Here is an 18856-nt window from a genome sequence, read left to right as displayed (position 1 = left end):
TTAGTAGTGGAGGGAGAGCTGCACTCTTTGCTCATTTTCTTTAACCCCAGAGTATGTGAACTGCAGAACTGACCTGTCAAGGTTCATTCCCCATTCTGAACTCTAGGGTACAGACCTGCATGAAAGCTCCCCTAAGCTTATTCTTACCAGCTTAGGTTAAAAACTTCAAGGTACAAACTTTGTCTTGTCCTTGAATCCTATGCTGCCACCACCAAGCATTTTAAACAAAGAACAGGGAAAGAGACCACTTGGAGTCGTCTTCCCCTCAAAATACCCCCCCAAGCCCTACACCCCCTTTCCTGGGGAAGGCTTGATAAAAATCCTCACCAATCTGCATAGGTGAATACAGACCTAAACCCTTGGATCTTAACAATCAAAAAGCAATCAGGTTCTTAAAAGAAGAAAAAAATAAAAAGAATCACTTCGGTAAAATCAGGATGATAAATACCTTACAGGGTAATCAGATTCAAAACATAGAGAATCCCTCTAGGCAAAACCTTAAGTTAGAAAAAGACACAAAAACAGGAATATACATTCCCTTCAGCACAACCTATTTTACCAGCCATTTAACAAAAGGAAATTTAAACACATTTCTAGCTAGCTTACATACTAACTTAACAGAAGTTCCGAGGAGTTATGAAGAGCATTCCTGATCTGTTCCCAGCAAAAGCATCACACAGATAGACCCTTTGTTTCCCCCCCTCCAGCTTTGAAAGTAACTTGTCTCCTCATTGGTCATTTTGGTCAGGTGCCAGCGAGGTTATCCTAGATTCTTAACCCTTTACAGATGAAAGGGTTTTGCCTCTGGCCAGGAGGGATTTTATTGTTCTGTATACAGAAAGGTGGTTACCCTTCCCTTTATATTTATGATAAAACAGGGTATCTGTTATAAACCCAGGTGTATGGGATAGATGGACTAAGAACAAATTCTATTCATCTGTTGTCCTTTTTGCTCTACCTGTGCATCTAGTATCCTGAGGAAAGTATCCTTTACCCCACAGAAGGTGCCCCACTATAATGTATTAATAGCCCCACCTTTAGCTTCTGGAATGCATTGGAAGAGTCCTAAGTACCGGGTTTTAGACCTGAGCTGTCGCTTTATTCCATCTTTATGCTCTCTCCCTTAAAACAATTGATCAAAAACTGTCTTATTTATTTCTGTGCTTTGCAGCCTGCTTACACATGACACATACCCCTCTTCTGTTTTAATCAATGTCACTTTTACTGCTGCAACTCTGAAAATAGAAATATTGGAGGCAAGCCTCAGAAATTCCAACAAAGCCTGAAATGAGAGAATTATGGACAGCACTGGTGCTTGCCATTCCTCCTTATTTATTTAGTCTTTGAACTCCTGAAGTTTTGTTTCTTTATATTATCTGTCATCCTGTCAGCACATCTTGACACTCAGTCTGAAAGCCTTTCTTCTCATTACAAAAAAATCTACGATACCCAAACTCAAGAACCCAACATTTACATTCTATGCACTACCACAGCCTAACTCCACTTTCCTTATACCATTGGTTATCTATCTATTTTAGGAGCTTAGATGGCCTCTATCACTGCAATATCCAAGTACCTCACAATCTTTATCCTTTAAAGCATTTATCCTCAGATACCTATGAAGTAGAGAAGCACCACTGCCCCCATTTGACAGAAGAAGAACTGAGTCTAGAAAATGTGAGTGACTTGCCCATGATCACACAGTAAGTATGTAGCTGAACAGGAAATTGAACCCCAGGTCATCACAGTTCCAGAGAGTGCCTTAAAAACTGGACCATCCTTCCCATCTACATTCAGTAATGGAGGAGTGATTGTGGTTAATCACAGGAGAAGGTTGGGTGGGTTTAATATGGATAAATTACTCTAGTATAAGTATTTATCTAAACCTATCTGAACTTTTGGGAATCGTTTTCCTTCCTGTACATCTTTCTCCCAATTCAACCAGATGTTTTCCCCCCTAATCTCTTCCATCTGATTCTATTATTCAAGCATGTACCTCATCCATCCTGGCTGATTGTCCCCCTATATCAATGAAAGACACTTTTTGCTGCTGATGCATCTCAGACCATGATCACCCTCTTTTCCATGACCTCCAACAGACAACTGTCTTTGAGAGCAAAACACCAAGTCTACTGCAAGTTCTTAACAAGTCTGGCAGACACTATCAACTCTCCTATAATTTTGAAATCACATGTACTATATGGGATATTTTAGTCAGAGGTGTCCTGATTTGAACTGAGTATCTCTATCCCCAGGGGGAAAAAAAAACAAATTCAGGGAGAAGATTTGTAGACAGCAACGCAGCACGACACTGGGTAATTCAAAATATGAATCTTGATCTGAACTTTGCTTCATGGACCCATTTATTATAATTTTTGCATAATACACATAAAACTCTGGAAATCCAGATAATAGATTTGTTGGTTTCATTAGGTCTCAGACTAAAATTGGATGGAAACTGAAAAAATAAAAAAATAAAATAAGTTCATGAATAATTACCAGAAGAAGAAACTTCATTATTTTTGACTGTGCTCATTCCACTTGTGTGTACAGTCTGTAAATATTCCAGTAAACAAAATTAATCTCAGGCATGTTCATGCGGAAAATAGTTTTATGTTTGTGATGCTGACAGGCCAGGTGCCAGTGCATGCCAGATTCTCAGGACAACTCACTTATATGTGAATTTCAAAGGAGATGTTGATTATATTGTTTTTGTCTGTCTGTATCCTGTAGTTTGCTATTACATTACTTCTACATTATGTGTATCTAGTAATTAAATAACCCAAGATCAAAGGAGTGCTAATGAAGAGTATATTCAGGTGTTAGAACTTCATTAAAACTAACAGAATGTTATGTGTATAATTCTCACTTATCTATTCCTATGTAATAACAGACATTTGCATTATGTATATCTCTGTATCTAAATTACTCAAAGAAGAATGCCAACTTCAAAGCAAGGGCCATTGAGTTCATAATGGGAATTCACAGACTCAATTTGCATTCTTCACAGCCAAAGAAAGGCCCAGGTGAGTACAGAAGTTGTCTGCTAGTTTTCTGCATGAAGAAGATATAAAAGATGGATTCAGGGAAAGACCCTTCACACCCTACCTGATCATTCTCGTTACAGTGCATATGTTAACACCTATTGTTTCATGTTCACTGCGTATATAAAATCCACCTACTGTATTTTCCACTGCATGCATCCGATGAAGTGAGCTGTAGCTCAAGAAAGCTTATGCTCCAATAAAATTTGTTGGTCTCTAAGGTACCACAAGTACTACTTTTCTTTTTGCGAATGCAGACTAACATGGCTGCTACTTTGAAAAGAGATCCCAGAGTTATCCTGGATAACCCTGAATGACTTTTGGAGACTGACAGATTACTACATCTCTACTAACATTTGGATTTACTAATTTTGACATACCTGTTAATGCATTTTTCCTGCTTTAATCTTTCAAAAACGGTCATTTCTTTTTCTTAGCTAATAAAGCTATAGTTAATTTACTAGCGAGTTGGCTACCAATGTTGTTTTTGGTGTAAAATCCAGAGTACCAATTTATTTCAGGTAGGTGATTGATCCTTTGGGATTAGAAGTAACCTAATGTGATGTGATTTTTGGGTTATTTAATGTTTTATCAGAAAATTCAGTTTATCTGGGTGGTAAGATAGGCTAGAGGGTTTAAGGGAACTATCTATGACTCCATTGTAAGACTGGGATCATGATACAGGATTGTACATTTGTTACTGGATTTGTGAAATCTAATTATAGAATACACCAATTTGGGGTTTCTGCCCTATTTCCTGACAGTCTGACTTGAGACTGGCACTCACAGTTGTGAGCCACTCCAGACAGCACAACAAAGTTAGTTTTCAAAAATAGTAGGAGAAAGGGAAAGAATTCCAACACAAGTATTCATACCATCTATCAGATTTAAAAGTTGCACTCATCCAATCAAGGTGGGTTGGGGGGAAATTACTATGTGACTTTTCTGTCCAAGAAAAAAAAACTAACAACTCAAGACTGGACAGGAAGCAGATTGAATTGCTATATTACAGACAGATGAAAACCCTACTGTACTTGTTCTGCTACTACATAGAATAATTCAATCTAGACCTGGCTAAATAAAACAAATTCAATTTAAAGTATTCATCTTCCATGGGGGGTGGTTGAATAATGCAAAAAATATTTCTTGAAATAAATTATTTGCCAAATAACTAAAAAAAAATGGCTAAGACGTTATTTGCCAACTAACATCCAATCAGCTGTTCTTCCGGTCTCTCTCCAAAGATATAAATCTGGCAGCTTTTGCAAGATCTAAATACAGTTTAAATAAGGAATATCTCATCACTACCCAAGTTATTTTCATGTATTATCATAATTTTTAAGGGAACTAATTTCTCATTCTTTATGTGCATTAGCCAAATAATTGTTTGTTTAGAAAATACCAGATCTGTTCAAATTTTTAAACCTTTGGATTTCCTTAGAGTTTGCAGACTTGGAAGTGACATTTACAAACTCATTTTCTACATAGCTTTTAACAAACAAATTATCAGATGGAATATTTAGTCACTCTTGTCTAGGCTCAATTTAAATTAGAGTTCCAGAAAGAAAAGGCCAATGAGTCATCCAATAAAGTACACCAGAAATTCATTATAAAATTGCTTTGCAGAATGATGATCTCAGTTTTTCACATGTTTTTTTTAAAGGAAAAATTGATTGGATTCTGTTCACTGGAGACATGCTTAGCTATTTGGAAGTGCTAAACATACTATAATAGTTTTGTATATTGTGTTTCATACACAACTTTTACAAACTGTCACAGGTAACAATCGTGTATATTTTAAAATATTGTTAGTAGAGTATATTGGTTATATTAAGGTATGACTAAGGCTGCCTAATTAGTTGATGAGCTACAGCAGAAGCCTGAGTATCTCATTAAAATGCATTGGGCTAGATTCTGATCTCAGTTACATGGGCACAAATTTGGAACAGTTTCCCCATTTTAACTGAGAAAAAAAAAATCTTTCTGGCTCATTAACTGAGCTACCTTTATACCTTCCCACCCCTCCCACGCACACTGGTGCCACAGTGGTTAAGCACTTTTGCATTCTCCATACTTGAGAGGCTTGTAGAACATGTACTTGTGTACAGTAATACAGGAAGGATTGAGGTGATCATGTTTTAGAATCATGGAAGGCAGGACTGGCCACTGTATCAACAGTGCATCCCAATCTGATGGACCCCTGGGGTAGGGGCAATGGCCCAAGAAAACATTTGTATAAATGTGAACCTAGATGTATGCTGCTCTACTTGCTTAAAGCAGCATTAGTAGATGTTCTACTGAGTTGAAGACAGCACTGCTAGCCAGCATTGCCCACCTCAGAGCTGATACTTGCAACACCAGTCCTAACAAGATTGGCAGGCAGAAGTTAGAATTCATCCCTTTATGTGACTAAGGCCTACTCTGTCTGTACTTATATATATAATATAAAAATAAAACCTCCCTAAATATTGATGGATGTGTGCCCAAGGCCCAGAAGCACATCCCTTTCCCCCAACATAATGAATACTGAGCCAGGGATGCTGTTGTACACTCAAAGAATACAGGATGTCAAGCTCATTCTGGTGTAGAGGCTGGAGTAATTTTTTTCAGACCCTCCCCCAGAAAGCTCCACAAGAGTGTGGCACAAAGCTGACACTGGATCATAATGTGACAGGCTTCTTCTTCACTTATGCTCTGTCTATATTGAAAACTGTACAGTGGGAGTAGTCTATTTTTTGTTAAGGTCCAAATTCCTTGGTCAAGGTCAAGACTACAGAGAAAATAATTTAAAAAACTATAATAATATTATTAATTATTAAATAAATACAAATATTTCAGGGTCCACTCAAAAGCATCTGGTGGTCCAGATTCGGCCTGCAGTCCACTTATTGACCACCCCTTTTGTATAGGCTACCACCCCTCCTTTCTACATAAAGATGACTCCAGAACTGGCTACTGAAAATGAAGTTATTTTTATTCCACAAAGGCCAAAGTTGGCAAGCAGTGGTCTCTGGTTAAGTCACAGACAGATGTCATTTCTGTGTACTGAGGCATTAACAGGGATTCACAGATTTAAGAACTGAATGCAGAGTAGCTTTCATATTTTCAACAGTGCTACCTGCTCATTCCAAGGGAGAATACATTTTGCACTGTGTCCTTTTATTTTATGAAACATAAAATTGTAAGACAAAAAAATGTTTCAGTTGATATTGTTTAATGCACATGCACAGCAATAGTGGCAGGGTTGCCAGTCAACCAGTAAGTAACATGATTTAGAGGAAAATGGGTCTGGATAAATGGAAAGAAGACACTTTCATATCGGTGAGAGAAGACTTCAATCTGGGCAAACTATAATTAAAAAGTCTGTTTCTTGCCCTTATTATCTCATTACAACATAATCAGATAGTTGCTTCTTCTGAAAAGATGGACTAAAGGCCAATTACTCATTGGATAGAGGTTACATGATCAGGCTGGGGATCATGTATACACACAATAGAGCTTTAAGTTAATTTAGTGCTCAAGAAAGGTGACAGATACATAGACCTACAGAATGACAGGTTTCAGAGTAGCAGCCGTGTTAGTCTGTATTCGCAAAAAGAAAAGGAGTACTTGTGGCACCTTAGAGACTAACAAATTTATTAGAGCATAAGCTTTCATGAGCTACCGATGAAGTGAGCTGTAGCTCATGAAAGCTTATGCTCTAATAAATTTGTTAGTCTCTAAGGTGCCACAAGTACTCCTTTTCTTTTTGAGACCTACAGAATGAAAGTCCTTTTGTTATCAAAAGGATGTACAGTTCGAGCAATGACAGTGCAAGCTTCCCTATACTGTTCCAACAATGTGTCTCAACTTTGACCTGTAGGAGTCACCCTGAAGAGATAAGAGAGCAATTCATTTTCCATATCCACTTAATCCTTCACTTCTGTGCCAAAAATGTCAAGCAGTATCAATTCTGCTAGTAGTCCTGTGACATAAACATCTATTTATCAAGAACTGAATGACAATTTGCATTGCCCGAGTTTCATTTTGTTTTGGATTGAAAGGAATGTAAAAAAAAATTAGAATAAAGTATTGCCATAGGGAGAATGTTTCATGAGGCTCAGTAGAAACTGTGGCATTACACATAGTGTATGCCTAAAATAGAAAACCTTTCCCTCAACCGTTCCTGACTAAAGGAGCTTATAGACAGCATAAACAGAAAAGACAAAGGATGAAAATAGAAACAGGGGCACAGAGAAGATAAATGAAGGCAAGTGCAAAGCCAGGACCCAGAACTTCTGAATCTCAGTCCAGGGACCTTACCACTCGATCACACAGCCTATCTGCACATGAGTATGTTATGTGGCAGAGCTCTAACCTTGTTCCCGTGGGTCCCATGCTTCTAGGCACTTTATGCTAACTTCAGAGGCTCACTGCAACTCTCCGTGTAGCCCTTCTCTCTCTAGGGCCATGGATACAATCTTCTGAGCCCTTTTCATCATAAGCCAGCAAGGAGGTTGGTGAGAGAATCCCCACAGTCTTTGTTGCTCCTACAGCCTCATGCCAAAACAGTTTAGCCTCCTGTCCTGACAGGGGCCTGTTTTTCCCTCACAGGAGGTGTTTCCGTTGTGGCGGGTTATGGGGGAACCTAGGCCTGTCCTCTACTCTGGGTTCTGGCCCAGGGACCCTAAAGGTAGCAGCTGTTGGCAGCCGACCTTTCACTGCCAGAGTTGCTACATTTCCCTAGGCCACTTCCCCTCAGCTCTCCTGCTTCACCCTTACCTTGGGGCTCCCTCACCAATGACTTGAGGGTATCTTCATTAACCAGCCCTTCAGCTGTACTTCCTCTCCTCTGCCTGACTGGAGTGAGCCCTTTTATAGTATCAGAAGGGCCTTAATTAGAGTCAGGTGGTCACATTAGCTTAATGGCCTCACCGGACTCTTTGCAGGTTAATTGGAACCAGGTGTTCACATTAGCCTGAGCAGCCCCTGCTCTGGTCAGTCAGGGAACAGAAAACTGTTAATCCAGTGGCCAGTATATCTGCCTTCTGCTATTCTGTTATATCCAACTGGCCTGGGTCTATCACAATTAGAACGGAGTATTGGTGAGAGAGCACAATAGTTTTAGCTCATCCAGCACTAAACAAGTACTTGGAGAAATACACGCTTGAGATGACGTGCCAGAATAGGGACCTATGATGGGAATGTGCTAAAATAAAAGTGTTTTGGAAGAAAACAACAAATGGAATTTTCAAGGTCATTAAAGTTTAAACTACTCAAAGAACAGATAGTGAATTTGTTAGTTTACAATCAAAAGGAGCTTACTCACTCAAGGGAGGACTCATCGATAACACAATTATTACTACCAGCCAGATGTGGGATAGCTTGTTTTTTTTGGAAAAGGTCAGATGTCCCAACACTAGTGCCATGGAAAAATAAAGTATGGGAAATTCCTTCAATGGAAAAATCAGGATCAATGAGTTTTCAAATGCATGTTTAAATGTTTGCAATTTGAAGAAAATGAATATGCCAAGAATGATATTGAACAAACACAAGTAAATTGTTTTTAAAGATAACAAATACAGGTTATGAATAAGATTTTTCAGTGCTTTCATGGAAAGTTCATGTGTGTTAATTATAACAAAATGAAAAAGTGTAAAAAAGCATCAAACCAGATCATTTTCTTTTAATTTTTTTTAACTGAATAAATAAGAGGAGGGAGCAGAAGGAAGCAAACAACTAATTCATTAAAACTGACAAGTAGTGTACCGTAGAGAATAATGTATTTTGATGTCCTAATACATTGTCACCAGTGTGCTTAAAAAAAAATCTCTTTAAAGAATAGCAATGCTCATTCAGTGCACTATATACTTAAGCTTCCCAACATCTACTTTATAAAGGGCATGATCCAAATCCCAGTGAATTCATTGGTAAGACTTCCATGGACTCAAATGAGCTATGGCTCAGGAAAACAAAAACAAAACTGGCTTTTTTCCAAAAATGTATTTTAACAATCTAGGCTAAAATATTGTGTGACAAGAACAATAACTAATTTTAACAAATATATTTAAAGAAATATGTATTTGTTTCACACTTAATATATAGCCTAGATTTAGGCGCTAAAGAGCTTTTACACAGGATTCATTGGTAGATTCAAAATAATAATAAAAATAGCTGTTCCATTCTAGAGACTAACAAATTTATTAGAGCATAAGCTTTCGTGAGCTACAGCTCACTTCATCGGATGCATTTGGTGGAAAATGGATGCATTTTTTTTTTCCACCAAATGCATCCGATGAAGTGAGCTGTAGCTCACGAAAGCTTATGCTCTAATAAATTTGTTAGTCTCTAAGGTGCCACAAGTACTCCTTTTCTTTTTGCAAATACAGACTAACACGGCTGCTACTCTGAAACCTGTTCCATTCTAGTGGCATTTGCAAGATATGGAGTTTGCTAGCCACATAAGAAAAGCGCCGATATTCATGCAAGTCAAACACCACATTAATAGCATCCTGTAAATCCAAGATGCCCAGAGATCTGCACAGCTATAATTGAAGTGATCTAAAAGCATGCTTCTATAAAAAGAAGATAATAGTCCCTAAAGTGGATTTTTCATTAGCATTCTCAGTTTTAAAATTGACATTAGCCTACAAAGGTCACTGACAAAAAGTAACATATCCTCATACGTTTTGATTGGGTGAAACAATATTATGGATACAATGTGTTAGTTTTGCAATTATTTACAAGACTAAAGATGTACTTAGCCTCCCATTTCTTTAAAGAAGTTCATACTCATCAAATGCAGTGCTCTTTAACTTAAAAAATAATATAAAGTAATTTGTTTCAAGTTAAATATCATGTAGTTACATAGAAAAATTGACTTTAGAGCTGATAAAACAATTGTGGTTGTTTTGTGTGAAAATTTCAGTAAGTGACAAATATTTTTGTCAATTTCCATTTTTTTTAATTAGTTCTATGGCTGGTTAGAAAAAAAAGTCTTTTTTGGTGATTTAATTTTTTTTAAATTCACCCTGTTTTTTCAATAACATATAGAGGGGGAAAAACTAAATTTGGAACATTTCAGCCAGTGCTAGTAGACACATCTACAATACATAAAGGGCACTACAAACATGTTTCAGTTAAAGTACAGTAGAAGCCCCCTTGGGCACAATGCTGACCTTGATGTCAATTACACAGTTGTGGGTGTCAACAGGAAAAGAATCAGGCCGCAAGCTTATTGCGCTGGAGCTGATACTAGGTAACAGTGATCCCTTTTGGCCTTCAAAAAAAATCTATGACTCTATAAGCCCATTTGTTTCTATTTTATTCAGATATGGGAAGAATAATTCAATCACAATTAATATTATCTATGAGAGAAGGATTAATTCTTTGGTTTGAAATGTTGTCTGTATGTTTCTGGCCTTTAGTGTTTTCTAGCACCTTCTCACTTTGTATCTCCTCCCAGACAATGATTCATGTTGCACTTTACAGATTACAGGAACATGTTTTTTGTGGTATTTTCCTTAGTGACAAAGAAGTTTCAGATGAATTTGTATTCTGTTATCATCACAAATATGTGAACAGGGTTCTTTTTGGAGGGCCAAATTCTGCTAATTTTTGCTCATATGAAGAATCCCAATGAAGGGAGATACTCTCATGCATGAGATAAAAGATTTGGCACTAAAACCAGGGCTGGCGAGTTATATGGGCCCCTGAGGCCTGGGCTCCAGCAAATTCAGGCCCCAGGGGCCCAGCTCCACCAATGTTCAGGGCTGGGTCTCTCCCATGGCCCAGGCTTCTGTCCCCGCACGCCTACCCTGGAGCGTCCCTACCTATCTTCGGCAGTGGGTGGCTGCTCCCTGCAGCTCCTTGCTGTGCTCCCTCACCGGCTGCTTGCTGCTACTGCTGTCTACAAGGGAGCAGCACTGGGAGCAGAGAGAGGTGGCTGCTGCATCTGCAGAGGTAGAAGGCACATGGCAGCCCATCCCTTCCCCGTCAAGTGACTCTGAGTCGACTCCTAGGGAGAGGGGGGTTAACCTGGATGGACCTCCTGAGCAGCAACCTGGGGAGGCTTGGGTGAGTGTTGCGCTGGAGGGGTGGGAGGGTCCCCCTCCGCCTCTCCCCCGGAGTTCACTGCTGCCAGAGGGGAGAGGGTTGGGGGGAGTCCTCCTCCTCTCTTGCTCCCAGCCCCAGCCTGCCTGTTGCACCCCAAACTCCTCATCCCTGGCCTAGCCCCATGCCCCATACCTCTTCCTGCACCCCAACCCTCTGTCCCAGCCCAGAGCCCACACCCGACACCCAAACCCCTTCCCACACCCAGAGACTTAGTCAGATGTGTGTATTGGGGGGGAGGCAGCAGTGCAGGATTTGGACCTGTTCTGGGCACCACCAAAAATTATACAAACCTGCCGTCCCAACTAAAACTACACATTTTTCACAAGTAAATTGATTTCCAGCAATGTGTTTGTTTGACTTTGCTGATTGTGTGAAAGACAAATACAACACCAAACCAGTGGCTTTGTGAAAGTGAAAAGATGCCATAGTTTAGCAAAACCTAAAAATATTGGACCAAATTCTTCCCCTTCTTGAAATTCATAGGAGCCATACATGCAAATTTGACTTACTGGGCCAGATCCTCAGCTAGTATACTTCAGGATAGCTCCATTCACTTCAAAATTTCATGTATTCAGCAATTCCCATTATGACTCTTGTGGCCAGATATTTTAAAAGAGTGCATCACATTGGGTACTGAAGGTGATGGTGTCCCCCATAAGGCTTTATGGAAATATGCTTATAAATGTATATATGACATAACTGGAATATGTTTTATGCTACATATGCCATGTAACTTATCTCTGTAAAGGTTATGTTCTACTGAATCTATTTATCCTATTTGTATGCATGTACCATTTTTGTATTTGAAGTTATGAATATTGGCTGGGTACATGCTTGATTTTTAAGTAGCTTTAGTAAAGCATTTGGTCAGCTTCTTGAGAAAGGAATGGGTAAGTTAAGTGCCCAATCATGAAGCAATTAACGGACAATGGATCTTGGAGGGCTCCAATTCACATAAGAAATCTACATGAAGATGTTCAAGCTAGCATGTGAGCCATGGCTGATACCTGTAAGTTCTGACAGGTTTCAGAGTAGCAGCCGTGTTAGTCTGTATCCACAAAAAGAAAAGGAGTACTTGTGGCACCTTAGAGACTAACAAATTTATTTGAGCATAAGCTTTCGTGAGCTACAGTTTATGCTCAAATAAATTTGTTAGTCTCTAAGGTGCCACAAGTATTTCTTTTCTTTTTGTAAGTTTTGAGTCATCCATGGACATGTGACTTGCCCATGTGACTCCAAAACTCCATCTTGTAGCTGGACTTTGCATAGGAGAGAGGAGAGGGTCTCCACCCACAAGAGAAAGTCCATTTAAGCTCGTGGGAGACCCCTCCATTTGGTCTTCGGCTGGCTAAAGATATAGCCTTTCCACCCCCAAGGATATCTGAAAGAAAGTGGAACAAAGGACAGTAACTACAGGGGGTGTGAGTGATTGCTGGACCCAGACTAGAAGGAAACTAGACTATAAAAGGAAGCTTACTGGAATTCCTCTGAGGATGAGGTTTATCTGTATTCAGTTTTCTTAGACATAGACTTGTGTGTTCTATTTTATTTTGCTTAGTAATTCACTTTGTTCTGTGTGTTACTACTTGGAACCACTTAAATTCTACTTTCTGTATTTAATAAAATCACTTTGTACTTATTAATTAACTCAGAGTATGTATTAATTCCTCGAGGGGGGTGCAAACAGCTGTGCATATCTCTCTATCAGTGTTATAGAGGGCAAACAATTTATGAGTTTACCCTGTATACGCTTTATATAGGGTAAAACAGTTTATTTAGGGTTTGGACCCCATTGGGAGTTGTGCATCTGAGTGTTAAATACAGGAACACTTCTTAAGCTGCTTTCAGTTTAAGCCTACAGCTGTTAGGGGACATGGTTCAGACCTAGGTCTGGGTTTGCAGCAAGCTAGTGGGTCTAGCTCAAACCAGGCAGGGCACTGAAGTCCCAAGCTACCAGGGCTGGAAAGCAAGGACAGAAATAGTCTTGGCACATCACTTGGCAGCCCCCAGGGGGTTTCTGTGATCCAATCAATCACACTGAGGTTTTTGGAAAATCTGGCCATTTGTTTTGGTGTCTAAATGAGAGTTGAGCTCTTTGGAAAATCTGGTACTTAATGGTGAGATGAACTTCAAAAGGCAAGAAGCAGAGGACCTGGTTAGGTTTGGGCAAAAACCTTAAGAAACACAAACTAAAATTATATATATAGATAAGGCCTTACTTGACTTGCAGGATGTATGCCACAAAATTGCATCTGTGTTGCGGACAAGCCATGGAAAATTGCGGAAAACTAATAATGTATCTTGTTATTTGCAGTAATAAAGTCCATTATTACTTTTCCACATTTTTCTACTGTTGGCTGCCCAGGGCTGAGAGTGGGGGTTCCCACTTTTGGCTGACCAGGATGAGAGCAGAGGCTCCAGATGTTGGCAGCCGGGAACTGAGTGGGGGCCCAGGGCGGACGGTGGGAGCACGGGGCTGATAGCACAGGCTCCTGCAGTCAGCTACCCGGGCCTGAGTGTGGCCCCCCAGTGCTGATGGATATTAGCTCAAAGTAGTTTAAGCAACTTAAACTGCTTTAAAGCCCCAATCTAGTAAAGCATTTGATTATCTTAAAGAATGTGAGTAGCCATTGACTTCAGCACTTAAGTACTTTTGCTAGATGGAGGTCTGTACGTAAAATTCACCAAGGTGCAGAGGGCCTGAAGGACAAACACCTGATTCACTTTCTCAGCTGGAAAGAGCATGTCAGATTTCACAATCTGTCATAGCATTTACAATTACAGCACTGTAGCATTGTTGGGGTGGAGATGACATATTATACAGTTAAGAACATAAGAATGGCCATACTAGGTCAGACCAAAGGTCCATCCAGCCCAGTATCCTGTCTGCTGACAATGGCCAATTCCAAGTGCCCCAGAGGGAGTGAACCTAACAGGTAAGGATCAAGTGATCTCTCTCCTGCCATCCGTCTCCACCCTCTGACAAACAGAGGCTAGGGACACCATTCCTTACCCATCCTGGCTAATAGCCATTATGATCTTACTTAGGTCAGTCAGAAATAAAACTGGATTCTGCTCAGTATAACATTTTAAAAAGTCTTACTTCAAATAGCATAATAAAAATACATACACACACACAACAAAATCAATACATGATTTGTATTTTTCACATGCAACGAGAAGGTAGAAGGTTGACTCATTAAAACCACAGGGTATTTTCGCCATTACTAAAACAAAAGCTGTGTTCTATTAAAAGATGTGTTGTAAGTTGAATGGAAAATGTTACACTTCATATAGATAGGAAGGAAGTTATTAAAGATGCTTATCTTTCAAACATTTTAACAGGATTTGGTTCGTGACCTTTGATGGATATTTGGTTTGTTTGCTTGCTTTGCTTCCATGTTTTTCCCACCAGTTTTACAGATTTTGCCAGAATAGTGTCTCCAGTGGCACTTATTGCCATATATGGGTTTGTTCACGTTGTACACTAATGTCAGATACTGTCTGTATTCCCCTAATGAGGGTAGAGGTGGAATGGTTAGCTCCTAGACCATCTCCTTCCTGAAGCTGTGGTGTTGGGGGCACATCAGGGCTAGGACAGAGTACACTGAATTTTGGTGGTAACCACTCACTCGTCAGTCCCTTAGGGAACGTTACCATTTCAATCAGCCCCAAGGCTCCTTTCAACTCCAGTGGAACTAGTGCCAGAGTCAATCCAGCCAGAGAAGAAGGGAGCTGTTTCCAGCACTCTGAGACCCATCATCTCTGCTTCACCTCCTGGAAGCTGACCCAGGTTCCCTGCTCTGGCCAATGATCTGATGAAAGATTTTAGTTATGAAGAACTGCAAGTGAAGGTAGTGTATCAAAAAGTTGCTCAGTAATTGCATGACATTGGCTTGTGCAGTTCCCAAATACTTCATCTATCCTTGACTCAACCATTTGATATAGAGTGCAGATAGACTACAGAAATCTCATCTACTGAGATGATGGGATTTTTTTCTTTCAAAAGTTGTTAATGTGATCTTAGTTTTGTTAGCCTTTTTTGTCTGAATGAAACCTGTTCAAACCTAAAGGAAAAATGGAGAGACTATAATAACCCTCACCCTTCTCCAAAAGCTTGTATTCCATTTTCCTTTTTAAGCTTTGTTAGTGGTATTAGAAAAGAAAATGATTAAATTGTATTCCAGGCACAGCTGAATGTCATCTTCAAATATATTAAACTGATTGTATAGAGAATAAAGAAGATGGCAAGCCTTACTAATGAACAAATAGCAATTTCTCATATTATTGTTTAGAATGACAAGGACCTTAGGGAGCCTAATGAGATGATAACTAAGCGGAGATGAACTGGGACTGATGATAGTCAATAGTAAATTATATTTGTGCTTTCATTTTGCCATGCATTTTAAAGGGAAGAACAAATGTGACCTTCTGAGATTGCTGGCCCTGGCTAATATATTGCAATAGAAAACCATGTTGGAGACTTCTGGTTATATATTATATTATATTATATTATATTATATTATATTATATTATATTATATTAAAATATTTTAAATGTGATATAAAAAGAAATAGGTACAAATAACAAAAACAACTTAGGTAGAGGAAGATCCTGAATTTTTCATACTTCAATCATCAGTTTTGGTCCAGAGAAGTTATTCACATTTTTTGGGGAGGAAACATCAAAGTAACCATTCCTCATAACATCTTGTGCCACTGAATGAGATATAATATTATGGAATCTAAGTATTATGGGGGTACTGAAATATTTAAGACTACAGTTCAGGCTTCATTTTTTTTTTACAATCATGAACACAAAGGGAAATATTTTCATGAATATTTAAAAATAAAAATTCAGTGAAAAGGTTTTTTTTTCCCATGTAATAATTTTCCAGTAATATTAGACAACAAACTAGGACATCACTGTGCTGATAACACATGAGAAGCAGAAAGTTACATTTATCATACTAGATGGTCAGTCTATTTAAGTCTTTATATGGCCCTCATCACTGCAATGTCTAAGCACTTAATTCTTAATTGACTGTAACTTCACAACACCCCTATGAGGAGGGAATATAGTATCCCTATTTAACACATGGGGAGGTGGGGCACAGGGTAGGATTGGGCAAGGTTACTATGAGCTGGTGGACTAATGCACCAGCAAGGGAAGGAAAAATCATATTCTGCACAATTGCACATGTGCAGTTCCTTTGTTCAGGGCTTAGTAACATGGTGAGCATATGTTACAGCTCCCTCTCTTTGGGTGATCCACAGAGGACATGACTTGTTACAGCCCTTTTTTAGCTCAAGTTGTCCCAAAACCTGTTTTAGCCCTGGATGTCCCAGGTTCATTCCCTGATGTGTGTGAGCCAAAATGGCACCCACACAAAAGGAAGAGATATACAAAGCAACCCAAAGTCCCACTGCACCCACCCCCGAGATTTTGCCTTAGCCCTTTGTCTCCAGGGTATCAATCCTTACAGCAGCCCTTCATTATTATTTATATTGCAACAGCACCCAGGATCCCCAGTCATGGACTAGGACCCTGCTGTGCTAGGCTTTATATAAAAGGAACAAAAAGACAATCCCCTCACCCACAAAAATTAGAATCCTAGTCAGTTCTAATCTTCCAAGACCTGACAGTCCTCCCTGGCTAGTCCTTGTTTTCTGTAATTATCTCCTTCTCGGGCCTTTGCCTGACAGACACAGACAGCCTCCTTTCCTGTCCTTCAGACACCCCTGCGTGATCCCCTACATAAGGGACAGAATGCCATATATGCAGATTCTTGTTAGGCATATGGCCTATGACTACAGCTCTTAGTTTAAAAGACCCAAGGGCTTTAACAGATATACTGGGATGTGCACATGTGCCCCGGAGCCCATTGTTCCATTATAGTCACACAGGAAACCTGCAGTTTGTTGGGAATTAAAAACTCACATCTCCTGAGTCCCAGGCCAAATGCCTTATCCACTAAAGCAGCCTTCCAGTCATAGCGGAGTGAAATGAAAACATTAAACAAGCAGCACAAATGTTTTAAAGCTAAAGTTACACAGCCCCCAATCTGCAATTCCTCTCAGCTGTTACAAATTTAACCTTGGCTGGTATTTTCACACACAACCTTACTAAACACCACTAACAGCAAGGACTGTACTGCTGAGTGTTTCTAACCCTCACGATTGCAGGGAAAAAAAAAGCTTTTGGGGGTGCAACTTATAATTTTTTAATACTTAAGGTTGGCACTGCTGAAATGTAGTCTCTTTATCAGCTGATGCTGGAGATCTCAGGTTTAGAAAGCCGAATCTTCCAACTAATCACTGTCTGTGAAATCCCTTTTCCACCGTATACACTGAAAGGAACTCCACATGTGATGCTCACATAGACCCAGTACAGCTCTCATTAAAGTCAATGAAAAGTTTTTAATGGGATTGGATCAGGCCCATAGTTTCCTGGCAATTCCACAAGGTGCTATAGTTGGACCCTATGTATTGACATGAGAGGTACTCAACATTTGGGCTTATATAGAAGAGGAATAAACTCAGATTCCTCATTCTAATGCACATTCATAGACTTCAAAACCTCTTCAAGGTTATAAGATTTATTTTAAATAATAATAATAATAATAATAATAATTAATAATTACTAATAATCAAAGTGCAGTTCCAATACATTACATGGAAAGTAAACAAAAGTTTCTCTTTGTAACAATACAATCATTCTGAGAATTGTGCTTTACTGGTTTCAGAGTACTTCATTTTGAAAAGATGAAAAACAAGTGCGTGCACAAAGGAAGAGAACAGTAATTGTAGGTGCGATCATATATTTTAGCAGAGACAATTTAAATATCAAATGCCAAGTGCAAATTCTGTACAATGCAGACACATCCTGACAGGTGCAAAATCTTCCAAAAAAAGCACAAATTGTTATTTAGTCTCCAGTGACTTATGCCAGCTGCTTTGTTACAGAGGCACAGGATTAAATGTGTAGTTACAGTTGCACAGCATGTCATCTTTCCATTACAAGAATGATTTTTACTAATTCCTACACATTCTACATTTAAAAAAAAATTTGAACTGTTATTGAGTATGTATATTCTTTAGCCAGAGGACAATTATTTGGAAAAAGTTGCAGTTTAATAAGACAAGGCATATTTGAGATATAAGACTTTGAAAAATGAGGTGTTCTTCACTTTTTTGAAAAATGAGTTTCATATCTTAAATGGCATGGTCTAGAAACTTCACATTTATTTTTGTCATAGGTCTGTGTTAGACTTAGTGCATAAGACAGAGTTTGAGATGAATAGGGAAAATATTTTGGAGTTAATCATGATGGGTGAAAATCAATCCTATGACAGCTGGTCAGAACCCAGAATTCCCATTCCACAGGAAATTCTAAAATTTGGATTTTTTTTCCATGCCCAGTTGGAATGAAAAAATCAAAATTTCAAAATTTTCCATATAACAAAATTCTGAAATTTTGTTTAAAAAATGTTGAACATTTTGTTTTGAAAAGGCCAACATTATTTCATTTTGATAAGGCTGAAATATTTTGTTTTGACTTTACATTTCACGATGTAATATAATGGACAAAATGTTTTGATTATTATATCATGTCATAATGTTTGTCCTGTTGAGCCTCCCTATTTATTTTCTATTGTTTGAATATTTTATGTGAGCAAATTTCTGCTCATGAGTTATTCATAAACTTGTCACTCTGCC

This window comes from Dermochelys coriacea, chromosome 8 (genome assembly GCF_009764565.3).
Source record: "Dermochelys coriacea isolate rDerCor1 chromosome 8, rDerCor1.pri.v4, whole genome shotgun sequence".
In the NCBI taxonomy this organism is placed as follows: domain Eukaryota; kingdom Metazoa; phylum Chordata; order Testudines; family Dermochelyidae; genus Dermochelys; species Dermochelys coriacea.
This window is presented reverse-complemented; position numbering follows the sequence as displayed.